Raw genomic sequence first — 18,685 nt, 5'->3', positions numbered from 1 at the left:
CCCTTTATGAAAAAGATTAACAAGGTATCCGACAGCTAAATATATATTTCCAAAAATAAAATATAAATTAAAGAACATAATTTAAGCTTGTTAAATGCAAATTTACAGAGCCCCTGTCATTACAGAGCAGCAGAATCTGTATTTGTGTTTAACAGTTAGATTAAAGTAATTTAAACTTTAAAACTGCATTTAAAGACAGACAATGCCCATTCTGTAATTTAACTTTGCGTGCTCAGAATTTTTACACGTTCACTGTATGATTTAACGAAAATACGAATATCCTAGTATATTATGGATGGAGAGGCATTTGCACTTCATTGCATATTTTGAAGGCCCAGCTGAAGTACCCACGGTTCGCCACTGCGTGATACTAGCTACATGTAACACAGTCATGACCCGAGGTTGCATGCATGAGTTTGACATAGCGCCACCTAGTGGTTATTTGTTATTTTCACTTAAAAATACTGCAACCTTACATCAAAAATCATGAGTCATCATAGATTGTGCCTTTCATGGCTGTTAGTATAATCATTGGTGGATTGCAGTTCACTCCCTAGCAACCAATGAGAATACCCTAGCAACCATTTAGCAAGAGCTGTATCTCAGTATCAGAACATCTTAGAGACATGGGGTTCGGCTATGACGACAACTATGAACAAGTGTGTCTGGCAGCTTACTTTTCATCATTTATTTTGTACAATGCTGCAAATCTACTCAGGCATGCCCTTAAAGGTCATAAGATCCCAAATCGCTTGAACCCAAGCGAATGACTTCACATTAAGCACGTGACATGTTTGTCCTATAGGTGCACGTGTGTTTAAGCATACATAGTCTGTATGATTTGTTTCTGACCATCTCTTTCGTTTTTGTGGATGCTGGATCAGCCTGGTCGACGACGTCTGACATCTTTGATGTGCTGTCCACTGTAAGTCTTTGAGGTCTGCTGCGCTGCTGTTTGTGTCGTATATGCACGTCCGCAGTCTGTTTGAACCATTGATGACCATACCACGACTCAATGGCCTTTTAGTTAAACTAAACACAGCCATTTCTGAAAGGGATGTTTCCGTATAAATCTGAATAACTTATTCTCGTTAACAAATTATCCTTATAACTTCACATTAAGGACATTACATGTTTGTCTTATAGGTGCACATGTGTGTAAGCATAAATAGTCTGTATGATCCGTTTTTGACCATCTCTTTCGTTTTTCTGGAGCGAGGTGGTCTATCATTCATTGTGTCTGTATTCGGGTGCAACTCCTCAGCCTGCTAATCGACGTCTGACATTTTTGACGTGCTTTAATGCTCGAAACCCGGCAATTGCTGCTTGCAGCTATATTTTTCATTATGTTTGTTGTATGATGATGCGATCTCACTCCCGTCTCCTGTCAGATTGAAGTGACTTCCTAGCGGTAAAACAGGCGGAGTTGTGTGACGTTACATCCAGGTAGGCGTATTAAGTGCAGGGTTTTCTGAAGCGCTGCGGCGCTATTGGCTTGACAATGCAAACGCGTCGTGATTTTGGATATACAGCTGGAGGTCTGAGGCTATTGGCTCCATGAGGCCCGTTTGAAGCCCTGGCTCGCACAGGCCCGATAGTGCAAAAGCGGGGACTAGTGGGGACAACTGCTTGCAGGCCTGTGAGGAAAGAGTTGGCTGGTCTCTCCAGGACTGGATCCCAGCGCCATTCAGCACCATTATACAGAGATTGCACTTCCGGAGCTTTGCCAACGAACCTTTAAGGTGGGTGACATTCCCAGAGGTATGAAACCGTCTCAAGAGACAACAATTGACAACAATTGACAACAATCCGGAACTCCACGGACAAAATGACGTCTTTAAAAAGGGGATTTCAGGGGAGTGCAATGCACAAACTCAGACTCAAGTTCAAAACTGAAATTAAAGATATGGAAATCCGCGAGCCTCCTCTGGAGTGATGAAGTTTTTTCCAACTAATTTCAGCACGCAGTGTATCCCCATGAGCAGAGAGAGAGCTTCTCAATAGCAGTTGATCTGCCGACTTTTGAAGCAAAAAGAGCTGATTTGCTGCTGCTGCTGCCACTAGAGCGGGCACATGCAAATACATGCATGCAAAGTTCATTGGCATTTTGGTAGCTTTTTGAGGCGTGTTGACAATTGGTTGGTCATGACGTGACATTGTAGTGACCGACTGAAAGGGAACCTATTTTTTTCTTCCCTTATTATAATCTGAAGAACCTTTTTCACTGCAAAACACTTTCATAAAACAATTGAGTTCTTCAGATGTTAAAGGTTCTTTAAAACCATTCAGACAAAATGGCATCATAAAGCACCTTAATTTTTTTAAGAGTGTAGTTTACTGACCTTAGAAAATGTTCAACAAGTTGTAAACCACATATACCAACACACACACACACACACACACACACACACACACACACACACACACACATACACGCAGACACGCACACACATACAATCATTTTAGCTTTTTTATCAAAAATACTCCTATTACATGAAGTACATTTAATTTTCAGGTAGAAGACAAGCTGATGTCCATCTGGTGAGTATAATGAATTAATTTATAAGCTATCACCATTGTACATGGTAATATATTTCTTCTAGTAGAGGAAACTGTCCTAGCAATAATTGTATCTCATTAGTTGTGTTTGGGTCAGTGATGCACGGGTTGATCCAAAATGAGCGAGTGCCTGCGGTCACCCGCGGTTACAAGTCATCCAAAAATATTTTTAATGATATTCGGGTCACGGTCGGTCGGGTCGTTTGAAATAAAGATGCCAATTAACTATTTAAAAAAATTACTACTTTTAAGAAATGCAGTCCAAGGAAGCAGGTCGGGTATATATATATTTTTTGTGGTCCGAGTTGGGGGCTGGTTAGTTGAAAACATCGGTGGGTGCGGGTTGTTTATACATTGATGCGCGCATCACTGGTTTGGGTCAAAAAATCTTATATATATTATGGATACTGTTTATTCTTGACTGTTATAGGTCCCAGATAGGAATGTCAAAAAAGAAAGCAATGACACAATCATCATTTCCAATATTCCTGTGAGTGAGCAATGTTGTTAATTTCCAATAAACTCAAAGATTTATGAGATTTGTGAAAATTTTCAGTTACTGTGGTCATTTTTGTGTATTGTAACATACTCATGTCTTTTGTATTTTCACTAAATGTGCCACCCTTGTTAGAGTTATGTGCCAGCCTAACAATCATCTAAAGACAGCTTTAAAAACCAATATTCTTTCCTCTTCAAAACTAAAACTTACAACATTTTTAAAAGTCACTCATTTCCGCTCACTGCAGCATGTTGTCATGCACAGTGTACACATAGGTTAGATCCAAATGCAGTTTTTTTTTTTAAGTAATCCATGAACAGGCAAGGGTCAACAACCAGGCAAACACAACAGCAAGGTAATCCAAAATCGTAGTACAATATCCAGGCGTAGGTCAGGGCAGGCAGCAAACAATCATAAACGATAAACATGCACGGGTCAAAAACAGAGAGACAGGATGACAGAATAACGCTCTGAAGTGCAGACAGTGCTAACAATACTTTGCAATGTGCTGAAGTGTGAGCATGGTTTAAATAGTGCATAAGATGGCGCTTTTCCATTGCATAGTACCCCACGGTTTAGTTTAGTTTGCGCTGCATACTGTTATGACATCATACAAGTGAGAGTGTTGTTGTACATTCCCATACATTTATTTATTTCTCAGTCCACCACAAAATTAAAATTGGCCACCACAAACAGATGTTTGCACATCGTGTTTATAACTACCTCTGTCTCACATGACCGTTTCTGTTCAAACACCCGTGGCGTCAGTCGACGGCGCTCCGCTGAGCCTCAATGAAGTTGCATTTAAGCATATATGCAGACGTGCACGTCGCGAATGTGCCACCACAAACTGCAAGTATGGAAAAAACTGTTCTGGTGTTCCTGGTTCTCAACCTGTGGATGTTTTTCATCGCTAAAAGGGAGTTTGGGAACTTATTGCAGAGCACAGCTGACAACATGTTTGCTCGAGACAGCAAGCTAGCAGTAAGCTAAAGCTAATCTTTTAGCGATGACGCTGGTAGTGACGATCAGGCCCGGATTGGCCATAGGGAGAACCGGGAGGATTCCCGGTGGGCCGGTCTGTTTTTTTTTGGCCACGAGGGCCGGTGTTGTCATGCCACCGGGATGACGCGTATTTGCAGGTGAGAGATGTCCCCGCCGCTTTATGCACAAGTTGATTGTGTCCCGAGTCCCGACCACTTATTGGAAGAATTCTTGCATTAGGGTTCATTGACATCTAAAACGCATGGGAAACGCAGGACATGCCGCTGTCTTCTGGTTTTCAAAGCGCTTACTTGAACACGAGTTTTGTTTCAGACGCGTCTATATTGATTGCGCTTGCCGGCCGCGCGTCTATATTTAAAATAAACTTGAGCGCGTCTTTTGAGTGCGGGTCACGTTTGGTATCAGCTCGGGTCGCTTGGAACCCCAACTGAGGTGGTACGAAAAAAGTATTGGGTACTACGTACTGCACCCAAAGGAAAAGCTCCCAAAAGTAAGCTGACCCGACCCAAACTAAACCAAACCGTGGGGTATTTTGCAATGGAAAAGCGCCATAATTGGCAAACAGGAACAGGTGTGGTGCTGATAAGACTAGTGCAAGGGATGATGGGTAATGGAGTCCTGAGGCCAGGGGCGAAAATTTAATCTAAATGTTGGGGGGACAATAAAAATAAAATTTTTCAAGAACAATTTTTGAAGGGGACACCAATAATACAGGCAAAATTGTACTTGCAAGGAAATGTGTACAGATAGAAAACGTTTCTCTTTCTCTGTGAACGGACGCAAATGTAATTTTAATATACATGAATGCAGAGGTGGAAAGAGTAATAAAATATTCCACTTAAGTAAAAGTAAAGTTAATAATATTTTACTTAAGTAAAAGTAAAGTTACTGGTCTGAAAATACTCATGTAAAAGTAAAAAGTCATTTTAATTTTACTCAGAGTAAAAAGTTACTTTTTTACAGCGGGTAAAGGTTTCTAGTATAGTTCAAAAAGGACAAGGAAATATAAATCTCAAACTAGTTGTTTTTATTGTAGGAACATCTTTACAATAAAAGTGCAATAACAAAAAGTTAATAAAATAAAAAGCTTTTTTATAACTAAGAAACAGTTATGGAATTATTTAATGATTTTTACAGGTGAGTTATGCACTTTTGAAGCAAAATAATATGATTCAGCAGCTAGGAAATACAATCACTTTAGTAAGGTTGTAATTGATGTATTGCTGGTAACATACATTATTATATTAAACTATATACCTAGTTTAAATGAGCATATCATGAGATGAGTGTCATAATACTTTTATTCTTTACACATTTATTGTATAGCTTCCCTGACCTGTGTACCCGATGTCTTTCAATCTCTCTCTCTCGCTCTCTCTCTCTGCAATGTCTAATGACCTGGGCCGGGTTTCCCAAAAGCATCGTAAGGCTAAGTAGATCGTAAAAACGATCGTACGAATCATCTTAGAATTACGGGCTGTTTCCCAAAAGCTTCGTAACTTAAGTTGCACTTGAAAATCATTGTAGATCTACAAGTGCTCTGGAGTAATCGTTCATTCATAAGTGCATCGTAAGACAACAGAGATACAAGGTCACCTACAGGACAACCAGCAAATTGCACTCCTGCAATGACGATAATGTAATGTTTTAAATGTTTATTTATTATGGGTTCTTCTTTGTTTATTTTATAATAAATATATCATATAATATATTTAAAATTCAAATGAGAAATCAAATTTAAATGACTAAACATAAATTAATAAAGAAGGAACCGTATTTTGTACAAGTTGGTAAAAGTTTTTTGTATTTTGGTAAAAGTTGGTATAGCAAATTGATAAATGGTTCATACCGATTGCTGCTATAATTCATCTAAACATTGTTTTGAAGGGAAATGGCATCTAATTAAAGAAACCAAATAAATATTTACGGTACAATGCAATAATCCATAATAATAAATAAACATAGATAATAAACAACAAATAATAATAGTAATCTTTGGGAAACGCACGTAAATGAACAACGAATGTTCGTTAAGTAGCTCGTAGAAACCGCTCTTAAGTGCTAAGTTCAATCGTTATCGGGAAACCCGGCCCTGCGCATTTCCGAGGACGTTCTTAAGTTGTTTGACTTGACGCGAAGCTGCTAGACCTCGAAGGATTATGCGGTAACCCGGTCGGCAATTCAAGAGCCTGAATGAAACAATTGCTTCGCGTCAATGGCCAGGGGTTTCTTTCATAAGGATTGAATTGAGGTTCTGCATTAGCCCGCGCCTGTCTCGTCCCTCTCCATGGCTCTTTTTGCGCGTTCCCCCGCCCATCAATCAATCATCCGTGGCGCTTCTTGCTTTTTTATTTTATTTTTTACTCAGTAACGGATATGATTTAAAATGTAGCGAAGTTTAAACAAAACAAACTTAAGTAAAAGTAAAGGTACACATTTTAAAAACTACTCAAAAAAGTAAAAGTACACACAAAAAAACCCAATTACAGCAACGTGAGTAAATGTAATTTGATACTTTCAGCTCTGCCTCACCTCTGCATAAATGCACAAAAATGTTTTCTTGTTCGTTTATCTGCTTCTGTTCTCATAAAACGAAATATGTTCATGTTTATATGTCCAGATAGACCAGTTTTAAAACATATGAGGATAAACTGATAAGTGGTGGGTTTGTAGGTATATAGCTGATTAACGCGTCGGCTCCGTACACTTCTCAACCACCCGATTGTGTGGCGCTGACAGTGGACAAAACCACTGTGAGGCAAGGGAGGGGGGAATCCAAATGTTTACAAAGTTTTTTGTTGTTGCTCCGTTTGCATTTGTATTGTTTTACTTCTTACACATCTATTTTAAGTATTATAAATCATTAAATAATTTTCAATACACATATTTTAATTATATTTTTTTGGGGGGCAACCCTCAGATAGGGGGGTCCTGACCCCCCGTCCCCCACCCCGGGATTTCCGCCTATGCCTGAGGCAGATGTATAGATGGAATCTATGCAGGCCAACAGAGGGAGCCAGCTATCATTACACATGTTTAATATAACTTATAGCAGTAACTGATGGTCTTTAATACTACTGATAGATCAAAACTAGGCCTACTGTATGTTAGATACTGAAAATCCAAAATTTGAATCCAGTTTACTAGTTCTTGCAGGATGTCTAACTAGATCTCTCTTCATCTTAAAAATTATTTTGTTACTCAATGATAGTAAACTTTAAAGTTGTTAGTTAACACTTCTACCTTCATGTGTACTTGTGAAAACACTACCGAACATAAGATTAAACATCAATAAAACAAAAATGGGTAAAATAAAATCTATATATAATAAAAATAGCATATAAATTTAATAAACAAAATATAAAAAGTTACAAATGAAAAATCCTCATAAGGATAAGAAAATAAGAATTGAAATACAACACAAATGTATGTTTGGATTTTCAAGTCAAAATGCCAGTCATCTCTTAGATCTTTCACTCCTCATAACTTCGTTCCTCATATATTTTTTAATGTTTAGGAGCAGAAAGATGATGTGATTTATTCAGAGGTGATCAATTCTTGTGAAGAACAGAAGAAGAAGAATGTAAGTACCACCACATTTCTACTCTTAAAGGTGTTAAATCTGCCCTCCATACTTTCATAACATGAGTTAATGCACCTTAACATTTTAATGATGTGCAATCTCTTAAATTTGTATCTTAAATTGATTCAATGCTAACAACCTGTTATACAATCTGTAGGTTAAAACTTGTTTGTCAATTTCTCCAATGCTCATTCAGGTTCATTCTGCTGATAATGTGACTTATGCTACCATCAGAGGAGAAGTTGAAGTCCAGAAGAACTGCACAGAGCTTTATGCCTCTGTTAACAAAACATCTCACAAATAAATCATACAAACAGCAGCAGAATTTACAATATTACAAGCAAATTAAAATGTACCTTTAAACCAATAGTGATTCAGTTATTGGCATTGTAAATATGTTGTTAACAAACAAAAGTGTTGAATTGATATCTACATTTATTACATTTTTGTTCAGATTTAGATATTTGTCTGTTTGTTAAAGTTTTGATGTTATTGTCCTTATCACTTATTGAAAAGCAAAGTCATAATAAAATGATGGCCTTCATGCTGCACAGAGTTGTAGGAAATATTCAGCAGCTTAAGCAGCGGCTCAGATTTAGTTGGTTTGTAGCTGTGACACATTTGTACTAATCATTGACTTTTAATAATGCTCATAATCTCAAATTTTGGTGGTAATATTTTGATGATGACAAAATCAAATGTGAATGGCTCTATGAATTTATTTCTGTTTGTATGTAGAATGTGACTGTAAATGCTCATTGTGGTTTTTATGTAAATTTTACACTGTAAAGAAAGTCCGTAAAAATTTCAATGTTATTGCGGCTGGGTTGCCGGTAATTTACCCTAGATTTACATTTGTGTTGTTTACTGGCAGGGATTTGTTCAAAGTTGAATACATTTTGAATATTTACAACTGTTTGTCTTTACAGAGTAAAACTATACAATAACAGCATCATGCAAAGCATTCTGGGAACCAGAAATCATAATCAAAATTTTTCTGTTTTTTGCTTCAGATTTTGTTTCCCAGAATGTTTTGCTTGATGCTGTCTTTTTTGTTTACTCTGTAAAGACAAAGACCTGCAAATGTTCAATGTTCATTTAACTTTGAACAAAATGTTGCCAGTAAATAACATAAATTTAAATCTACGGTAAATTACCGGCAACTCAGCTGCAATTTCTACGGATTTTGTTTACAGTGTATGTCAGGCCCGGATTGGCCATAGGGAGAACCGGGAGGATTCCCGGTGGGCCGGTCTGTTTTTTTTGGCCACGAGGGCCGGTGTTGTCATGCCACCGGGATGACACGTATTTGCGGGTGAGAGATGTTCCCGTCGCTTTATGCACAAGTTGATTGTGTCCCGAGTCCCGACCACTTATTGGAAGAATTCTTGCATTAGGGTTCATTGACATCTTAAACGCATGGGAAACGCAGGACGTGCCGCTGTCTTCTGGTTTTCAAAGCGCTTACTTGAACACGAGTTTTGTTTCAGACGCGTCTATATTGAGTGCGCTTGCCGGCCGCGCGTCTATATTTAAAATAAAATAGAGCGCGTCTTTTTAGTTCGCTTGCCGGCCGAGCCTCTATTATATTTTAATTAAACTTGAGCGCGTCTTTTGAGTGCGCTTGCCGGCCGAGCGTCTATATTTAAAATAAACTTTAGCGCGTATTTTGAGTTCTCTTGCCGGCCGCGGGTCTATTATATTTTAAATAAACTTGATCGCGTCTTTTGAGTGCGATTGCCGGCCGCGCGTCTATTATATTTTAAATAAACTTGAGCGCGTCTTAATACAAACGGGCTGGCCTCTAAAAGGAAAAGAATTTACAAAACGTATTTGTTTATCCAAGTCATAGATGAATTCTCTATGAATAGTCATTATTCATCGTTATTGCAAGAGGAGCAAAAATCTATTTGATGTAAAACTCATTAGTTTATTTGAAAAAGTAGTTTCAAAAGTATATCCATGATGTTTTCTTTTTTTTAACACAATGTAGGCCTACGTTATTTAGCAATAGACATGATCTAAGTACTAAAAAAAGATACAGATTTTTTCAATTTGTTTCCAATGCATACTTGATAAATCTTGCTTGTGTATTGTATATCAGGGGTTTCCAAACGTTATCAACCCAACAGTTAATCTCAAGACTCACCATTTTTTAGAAATAGAAATATAGAGGAAAACACAAACACAATTGTTTCCTTTAGTTTTTGAATAAGTTTACTTTAGTAATATTATGGTCTTATGGTAGAGCTGCATGATTATGGCAAAAATTATAATTGTTTACTGCATTTGCACGGAATATGATTTGAAAAATACAGTGAATTGCAAGGCTGCGGAGAACAGTGCACTACTGCAGACTTATACTACTGAGGGTTTAAAGATATTATTTCAATAGTCAGTCATGAACTAAAGTGGGCCGGTCTAAGGCTTGAAACTCCAGGGCTGAAAATGAGTCCCACTCCGGCCCTGGTGTATGTTAACCCTAACCCTAAGTTCATATCATAACCGTTTAACTAAACTGACTCTTTCCTAACTACTTTCCTAGTCTGAACAGCTCTGTGTTAGTCACAAATGTTTCTCCTTATATCGCTGTGAAGGAAAAGAGTGAGTTTGTTTTTAATTATTATTTTACTAATTTTAATATATCCAGTTTATAATATTTTTTATTACATATTCATTCAAGTTTGCTTATTATTTCTCATTCTTCGTTATTTTCCATCACTGTTGTTCAAAGTTATGTCTTACAGTATATTATAAGGATTTGTCTGAATATTAAGTTTTCATGTGATGCGACAATGTTGTCAAACAGTTAATTTCCACTATCTTTGCTTGGTATAATAACACCTGCTAAATAGGTTTCATATGAAGTCAGACAGAGCAATGAAACCTTTATTATTTTATAACTCTGCTCATTTTATTCTGTCATAACTTCATCTTTTGCCTGCTGCTGCTGCTGCTGGCTGGCTTTCTTCTCATTCATCTGAATCTGTGTTCATTGTGTCGTGTGTTAGATGTATTTGTTGCCTTTCTTCAAAGATGAATTTCCACTCTATAAACAGATAAATATAATTAATCTAATCTAACAGAGTTGACTATCTTTACATAACAGGCATTAGTCATTTTTTTGACAAGATACTGTATTGAGTGCAAGTAGTCAACTTCATTTAAAAACTGAATATGTAGCATTTAACATATTTTGGCAGGATAAAATCCCATGACACTGATCATTTCAATAGAGTGTTTCCTGTTGATATATCAGTGACTGTAGTATCTAATATAAAAAAGCACAATGACTACTTTGAGATCAGGACTAGCAGATCATGATTCAAATCACGTGTAAGTGTCATCATTACATGACTTTTCATTTTCATGTGAAGATAAAGCGCTTGACATGTTATGATGTTACAAAAACAATGATAAGCTATGGGTGCTGCTCAGTCTTACTAACAGTGCCCCAGTGAATAGGTCACTGATTTGCATTACCATTAATACACCACAGCTATTCACCCACCAATTGGCAATATTTCTGCGAAATCTGTCAACCATAACTGGCCTTAAAGGTCTCGTTCTTTCTGTGTTTTTGAAGCTTTGATTGTGTTTACAGTGCGCAATATAACATGTGTTCATGTTTCACGTGTAAAAAAACACAGTATTTTTCCACACAATTTTCTTATCTCTATAGTGCTGCATTCACTGTCCTAAAAACGGGCTGATGTCTTCCTTGTTCTATGCAGAGGTGTAAAATCCATGTGCCAGGAGTAAAAGTCCTCCCCAGTATTTTGTTCCAATCACCTGGATTTGCTAATTAGCACAGATTTTCAGCAGGGGGTGACCTCCTGACTCGTTGGTGTTTTAAGCCCTCAACGAAGCCTTCAAGGCAGCGCTGCCTGGAAGGCACTCCCCGTGCCCCGAGCGTTTCAGCCAAACACAGCACTGGTGCAAGATATTGAGGATCAGTCTAAGTTGGGAGGGGCTGCTCTTATCCCCCCTCAAGATTTGAAGAATTGGTTTGGCCCGGTCTGAAACAGACACAGCGTTCCACTGCAGCTCCCGATACCTGTTCAGAGACATTCTATGATGTTGCGCCGGTTGTGCGTATTGGTCGTTTCAGTCATTGTGATGTCACGTATCATAGCAACAATGACGACAAGTGACAACAGCGGGAAATGTAAAAATGACTGCATCAAAGAAACGAGCACAAAAATATAGAATTGAATGGGAAAATGACTACCAGTGGCTGGAATGCGTGAGGGACAATGAATACAAGGCCAATTGTACCATATGCCGTCGCGTTTTTTCTGTTTGTCACGGCGGAGTGTGTGATATTAAGCAGCACGTGTAACACTGTACAAAGAAGAATAACTGAACTCAAGAGTTCACAGGTGAATTAGGTTCGTCTCTAGGAGGATAGAATGACACTAAGCCAAGTTATAAATGAAATTTAACAGCCGGCATTTTAATTGAAAATTCAGAAAAAACTTTAGAAATAACTATTCCCACAATTTAAACAGATACTCTTAAAACCAGAATTAAGAGTGGGAGAAAGTGCTTGATATTGAGCTCAAGATAGAATAAAGAGGAAATAAAAATAAAATTAAATGTCCCAAAGTCTCTTGTATCCTGTGTATATATACGGTCCTCAGATATCCATGTGTGTTGAAACAGTTCTCAATGTGAATGTGTGTAAAGGCCTTTTTGTATATTTTTCTACCCGGGTAGTGTGTACTAGAGGTCTACACGGGTCCAAAAATTCCTACCCGAACCCGATCAGACCCGTAAATGTGCTACACTGAACCGAACCGGACCCGTCTGTTGTTTTGAAAGTTGGAACCGGAACCGAGCCGGACTCGTCTATTATTTAAAAGCTGGACCCGGATGCGACGCGGACCCGTCTATTATTTAAAATCTGGACCCGAACCCGTCCGGGAAGACACAGACCCGACCGGCAAATATTCTTTAGCTAAATGTTATTAATAAGTCAATAAACAAGTAGTGAAAACGAAACTTTTTGTCTTACCCATAACGTTAGAAGTTAGTCTTCTCCCTCCTTGTACCTGACTGTGTGTGATGCACAATTCTTATTTCCAAGAAAGTTCCATCCATGTTATTCCTCTCTTGACGATTGAAATGTTTAATGCTTATTCCAGCTTTAAAAGTCCACTTTGTTGTGTATCGGGTCAACTTGCTTAATAATGTTTGCCCATTTGGATTATAATAACGATTGCTCGTTCAGTGTCATAGCTGCTTTCGTTAGCTTTACTTTGCTATCATCTCTGTGCTCTTTGAGCAGAGTCGCGAAAACTTTAGATATAACAGCAAGACGGTCAATTTATAACATTATTATAAAAATTATAGAAGTCACGTCAGTGCAAAATGCGCGGTACGGCGGAATAGGTCCCGCCTTCTAAATAAAATAGCCAATTGTCAAAGGTAAAGTCATTGCGTCTCACTGCAGAAGCTCCTGACTGGTAGCCAGAGAAACATTACAAGAGCGCATGCGCGTTAGCTGCCTGGTTGGAGCAACCAAATATAAACTTTTTAACGCAACTTAAGCGTCATAGAAAAAATGTATGCGACAGTTCATCTAAGTTTTTGTTGCTGGAGAAATATTTTATTTAAATGTGAGTGTGTGTTCTCCGAGTCCGATCGACCTCGGGTATTACCACAATGTTAAACAGACCCGGACCCGAAGTAATAGATTGAGACCCGACCCGGACCCGGCTGATCATTTAAAATATAGACCCGAACCCGTACGGGTCCCGGGGCGGGTCCCGGGTCTTCGGGTCTCGGGTCTTCCGTGTAGACCTCTAGTGTGTACAAAGTGTGTGAGATCACAGCTTAGCTGTTATATCCCATAAATCCACAAGGGGGCGTGGGTTCACTCCACGTGTGTAGATCAAAAAGGGCTCTGGCTCGCCAATCAAAAGTAGGTCACGATGCAGAATCAAAATCCACTCATAAAACCCAATCTGCACAAAATAATGCAGATAACATTAAGCAGATCTCTTCATTTTAACATTTAAACACACATATTTACCTTAAGCAACATGAAATGCTCACCAGTACAAATATAAACGCAATGTATGACAATGTGAACACTTAAAACAGCTAAAAGTATACAAATATGTCACAATATTGTCATATAACAACTTTCTTTCTCTCATTTCCATGTATATACTCATAAATGATGAAATCATTTAACCAACACAGACTTATTAGATTCGTTCACAAATTTAACTCTCTTAATATACATAAAAAATGCTTCTCAAACTTCATAGGTAACTCTAATTGGGTTTTAAAACACATATAGAGAAGGATTGATATTAGATTAACTAAAATAGTTAATAAACAACAAACTCACCAGAGTTCTCATAAAGAAACACGGTAAATCAACCGAAAAAATCAAATCTTTTATCAGATCTGGGATGCATTTCCAACCTGAATGATTTATAACATCATTAAGTAGAGAATTAACACATTTTAACATAAAAAATATTAAGATTAAGTGATTTTTTTCTGGAACATGGCTGTTTCTCAATATGCGTTCTTCAGCGATCTTGCGTCCTCGTGTCCTCGCTCTACGTCATCATTAACGGTCGAAGTTCATTCCAATTCTCAAGAACGCAAGGACAGAGGACGCATGAAAATACCCGGATGTGTTCTTGATATCGAGGATGCATCGAGTGCAGACTTGCTGAAATCGCTTTACGCCCCAGAAGTCATTGCGGCAAAACTTCCGAGTTCGTTCTTCCAAGGTCGCCTGGCAAGACCGATCTCCACGAGGACGCAAGTCCGTTCTTCGCGTTCTTGGAATTGAGAAACAGCCCATCACTCCGACCTCATGGATGCATGTCCAGCTGGCTTCTTCATCTGAACTAAACACAGCCAGTTCACTCAATACACTTTAGTCAACTGCCCTCTAGTGGGTGGGAATGGTACTGCACCAATTACATGAGTCTCTTTCAAAATGTACAAATCAAAAATGTTTCACAAATTAAATTACACATGAAAGTAGTGTTCAATTTAAAGGGGTTACAATGTCAAGGTTCATTGTCCGTCAGTCGTCTCCAGAGGCTCATATGGTATGTAATTATGTGGATTTTTAAAACGCAAATATAGTTGATAAGAAAGTGTTTATATTAAAAGAGATAGTACAGAATTAGCCTGACAATCCACATATATATCTCAACAGTGCTCTCCCTCTGTTCCTGTGTCCCGCTCCCTCCCGTCTCATAATGTGTCAATCATTTCTGATGGGTTTCTTATTAAATAATTATGGATTAAGATAGCTCAAGGTTTAAAAAGGGGTGGGGTCTTTGAAGAGGGCGTATTATAAATTTAAATAAAACCATGGTTCATTGTTGGCAAAATGATCATGATAGCCTATATTTTTCACATCTATGTGGTTCAGTCTTGTATACTTATTAGGCATACTTTGCTATTCATTAAATATTCAGGCCTAAGAAGTTGTATGAAATATATTTATCTAAATGTATTAATTAGTTTCCACTATTTTCACCAGAAGTCTTCATTCCAGGGGTTATTTTTTTTCAAAATTATTTTCCGTGGGGGCATGTCACCGGACCCAGGCAACCCCCCCCCCTTCCTTATTTCCATTTCAGAAAGTTGGCAACCCTAGTCTCTGCAGAGGTTAGCTCCAACCCTAAACAAACACACCTGAAGCAGCTAATTAAGGTGCTTCAGGTGTTTTTGATTAGAGTTGGAGCTAAACTCTTCAGGACACCAACCCTCCAGGACCAGGATTGGTGACCACTGATTTATGCTATTGTAGCAACATAACACACTAACTAAAGTTTAAAAATAGGATCAGAAAGAACATGACCTTTATGTTTGTAGACTAAAGAGTATGATTTTTAAAAAAAACAATTTGAAAAAGGGAATCGGGCCGAGTACCAAAACACACTTGTAGCGAATAAGCAGTGAGGGGCATGTCTATGTCACAGGTCGGAGCAGACCACCCCTATCGTGCGTCACGCTCCTCCCTCAGTTTCCACCCCGACAGTGGTGTCAAAAGTATTCATATTCATTACTCAAGTAGAAGTATAGATACTAGGTTTTAAAAAGACTTTTGTAGAAGTTGAAGTATCAACTCAAGCTTTTTACTCAAGTAAAAGTGAAAAAGTACTGGTTTCAAAACTACTTAAAGTATAAAAGTAAAAGTAATGTAAGGAAAAAAATGTCATTACGGAAAAAAGCCTAAGCCGCACCACAGGGGCCTATTGTGCACTGCCCTATCTCCTCTAAAAAACGTTTCTAAAGGCCATAATAACTATAGTGTTATATTAAAAATGTTAATGTAAAAAAAATTGGGATGCACTAGGGCCAGGGGTAGGCAACGTCAGTCTTGGAGTGCCGATTTCCTGCAGATTTTAGCTCCAACCCTTATAAAACCTTGGCTACCTGTAGTTTCAGGTGACTTTATAGACCTTTATTAGTTTGTTCAGGTCTGCTTGATTAGACCTGGAGCCAAACACTGCAGGACATCGGCACTCCATGTTGCCCACCCCTGCACTAGGCTATCTGTTTCAACTGCATACGGTATATGCCCATTAAAAATGAACGCATTTTAGTACAATGCAAACAAATACATTAAAGCAGTGGTTCTCAAACTGGGGGTCGTGAGATGGTGCCAGGGGCCCCAGTTTTATAATATTTTATGAAATACATTACTTTATTATAAATTCTGTGTAACTAAACCTCAGAAAAATAAGGCTACTAAACAAAAGCAATACATTGTATAATTTAATATGTTTTGTTTAATTCAAATTTTAAGTTTTAGAATGTTTATGACATACATTTTCTTTGGGGGGCCGCAAAGGAATCCACTGTACACAAGGGAGGCCGCAAAAAAGGTTTGATAACCACTGCATTAAAGAACCATATATGTGTACTGCTAAGCATTAACATGTGTTCTATAGAGAGGAAGATATGATGACTAGTTGCCTATAAATATTGTAATGGTGCAAAAAGCCAAACTTTTACAGTGGTGCCCTCTTTAGTTAAAAAACAACAAAATCACACACAACTATAGTATGTGTGAGAATAGAAATATGCTATTGTTATCATTTATAATTGTATTTTGACAGCAACACAAACTACAATTATACAAATATGCAATTATATATTATAGCATATATGTCTGCATCTGTACTTGTGTAGCTAATGGACTTTAGTACACTTTACTTTAGTCAGTATAAATCCAAGCAATTTTGGAAGATTACTAAATGTCTTTCTTGTAAGTAGAAACAGGTTTAAGGAAACAGCTGATGTCTATTAACAAAAGCAAAAGTTTGTATGTATGATTATTTGTTTGATTGTTTTAACACTCAAGCATTCAGCTAAGTAGGTTTTGTTAATGCAAATAAAATTTAGGGTAGTTATTAGCATATACAAAACAACAGATGCCTTTAGCATAGATATCTTTGCCATGCTTCAAAACGCAACGCAGCACAATGTCATTTAAGTTGAACAACTGAAGTTACATGATATAAATTGGTACATTGTTATACTATTTAAATCACACAGATGGATTGGTGTCAGCAGCCAGCTATACATTTACACAGGCTTGTGAATGTGAACTGACCTGAAAGTGATGCGCGAGTTTTATTTCCTACTTTTCCATTTGAAGACAGAATGCCGCGTTCTGTTACTGTACAAACGGATGGCGGATGATATCAAAGCATCGCGAGGGGAGACACTCTGCATGCTTTCTAATCGCTCTCGCGGTTCTTTTATGTTAATCTTTTGCAGCGCTATCGAACAAACTTTTGATCATCTGCAGTCAGCTGGCGGGGCGGGGATTGCATACAAACCAATAGGGTGTCGGAATGGTGTATGTTTATACTTCTCATCCAACCACAAACGCATTCATCTGGATGACGCAATTTATCAAGATAGGTTTTTTTAACGATGTCAAGCCGGAGTGTAAAAAAAGAAAACAAGCCGAAATTAAAAGAAGTAACGAGGCGATTTTTAAAATGTAAGGAGTAGAAAGTACAGATAATTGCGTGAAAATGTAAGGAGTAGAAGTAAAAAGTCGTCTGAAAAATTATTACTCAAGTAAAGTATAGATACCCAAAATATCTACTTAAGTAAGGTAACGAAGTATTTGTACTTCGTTACTTGACACCTCTGCACCCCGAGGAGGTCCCAAAATGCCCCAATGACCAAGCAGACGAGATTTTTATTAAAAATAGGGAAAGGGGAAGGATATTTAAAAGACAGGTTTCTGGAACTTGGGGGGTTGTATCCGGGTCACTTGGGACTCTTCACGTGGCCACAGGTGAGTCACTCCACTTCCTCTCCTCCAGGTGTATAAGTGAGCTGTAGGTAAGTGTTCCCAGCTGCTTCTTCTTGTATCCCACAGGTTAACTGCAGGTAAATACTCCTAATGCTGAGTTTACACCAAACGCGTTTTGGGCATCAAAATCGCGTCTACCGCGCGTAGTTTGCCGCGTGAACACTTTGAATGCATTTGCGCGTGTAGAGCGGAGTAGACGGGCGGAAAAAGCAAGCATTTGACGCGCGTCCGAGGCAAAATCCGCTTCTTGTAGGAGGGGCAACTGCTGTGCGAGTGTCTGTTTGCAAGATGACTGATGTTGATTGTGCATTTATCAAGAGAGTTACCAGTTTGTATTTGGTAACCTTACTATAGGGGGAAAATAAACGGCGCGGGTCGATAAACGTCACGTGACTCAAAAGTGAAGTCCTTTTTATTCCTGTCTCCTCTATAGAAATAAGAACTTGTGTCGTATAGCTCCGGGTGACTGCGCACGGACAATATCAAGCCTTGGTTGAGTGAGTGACTCCGGGCGGGGATGCCACCACAGCAGCAGGCAGGCTCCTGATTGGTTAATGCGGCGCGAAATTCCGCCAAAGTTCAAATTTTTCAACTCGGGCGTCAGCCGCAAATTCGCGTGAACCGCAAAATGCACAAAAGCACCATTTGCGCGTACCGCGCACAACGCTCACGTTGAACGCCTTTTCTGCGCCACAGGACCTCCTGAAAGACAGACTCC

General features: G+C 38.5%; 1 long non-coding RNA gene across 1 annotated transcript; it reads left to right on the top strand.

The window, feature by feature from the left end:
• The first annotated feature begins 2,912 nt into the window (after positions 1-2,912).
• Positions 2,913-8,018, top strand: LOC129447913 (uncharacterized). Its single transcript, XR_008645589.2, has 3 exons — positions 2,913-3,049; positions 7,581-7,646; positions 7,843-8,018. It is a non-coding gene; the product is annotated as an uncharacterized lncRNA (long non-coding RNA).
• The last annotated feature ends 10,667 nt before the right edge of the window (positions 8,019-18,685 follow it).

Source organism: Misgurnus anguillicaudatus, chromosome 10, assembly GCF_027580225.2.
Source record: "Misgurnus anguillicaudatus chromosome 10, ASM2758022v2, whole genome shotgun sequence".
In the NCBI taxonomy this organism is placed as follows: Eukaryota; Metazoa; Chordata; class Actinopteri; order Cypriniformes; family Cobitidae; genus Misgurnus; species Misgurnus anguillicaudatus.
Note: the sequence above shows the minus strand (reverse complement) of the source record. Positions and strands in the feature narration are given on the sequence as shown.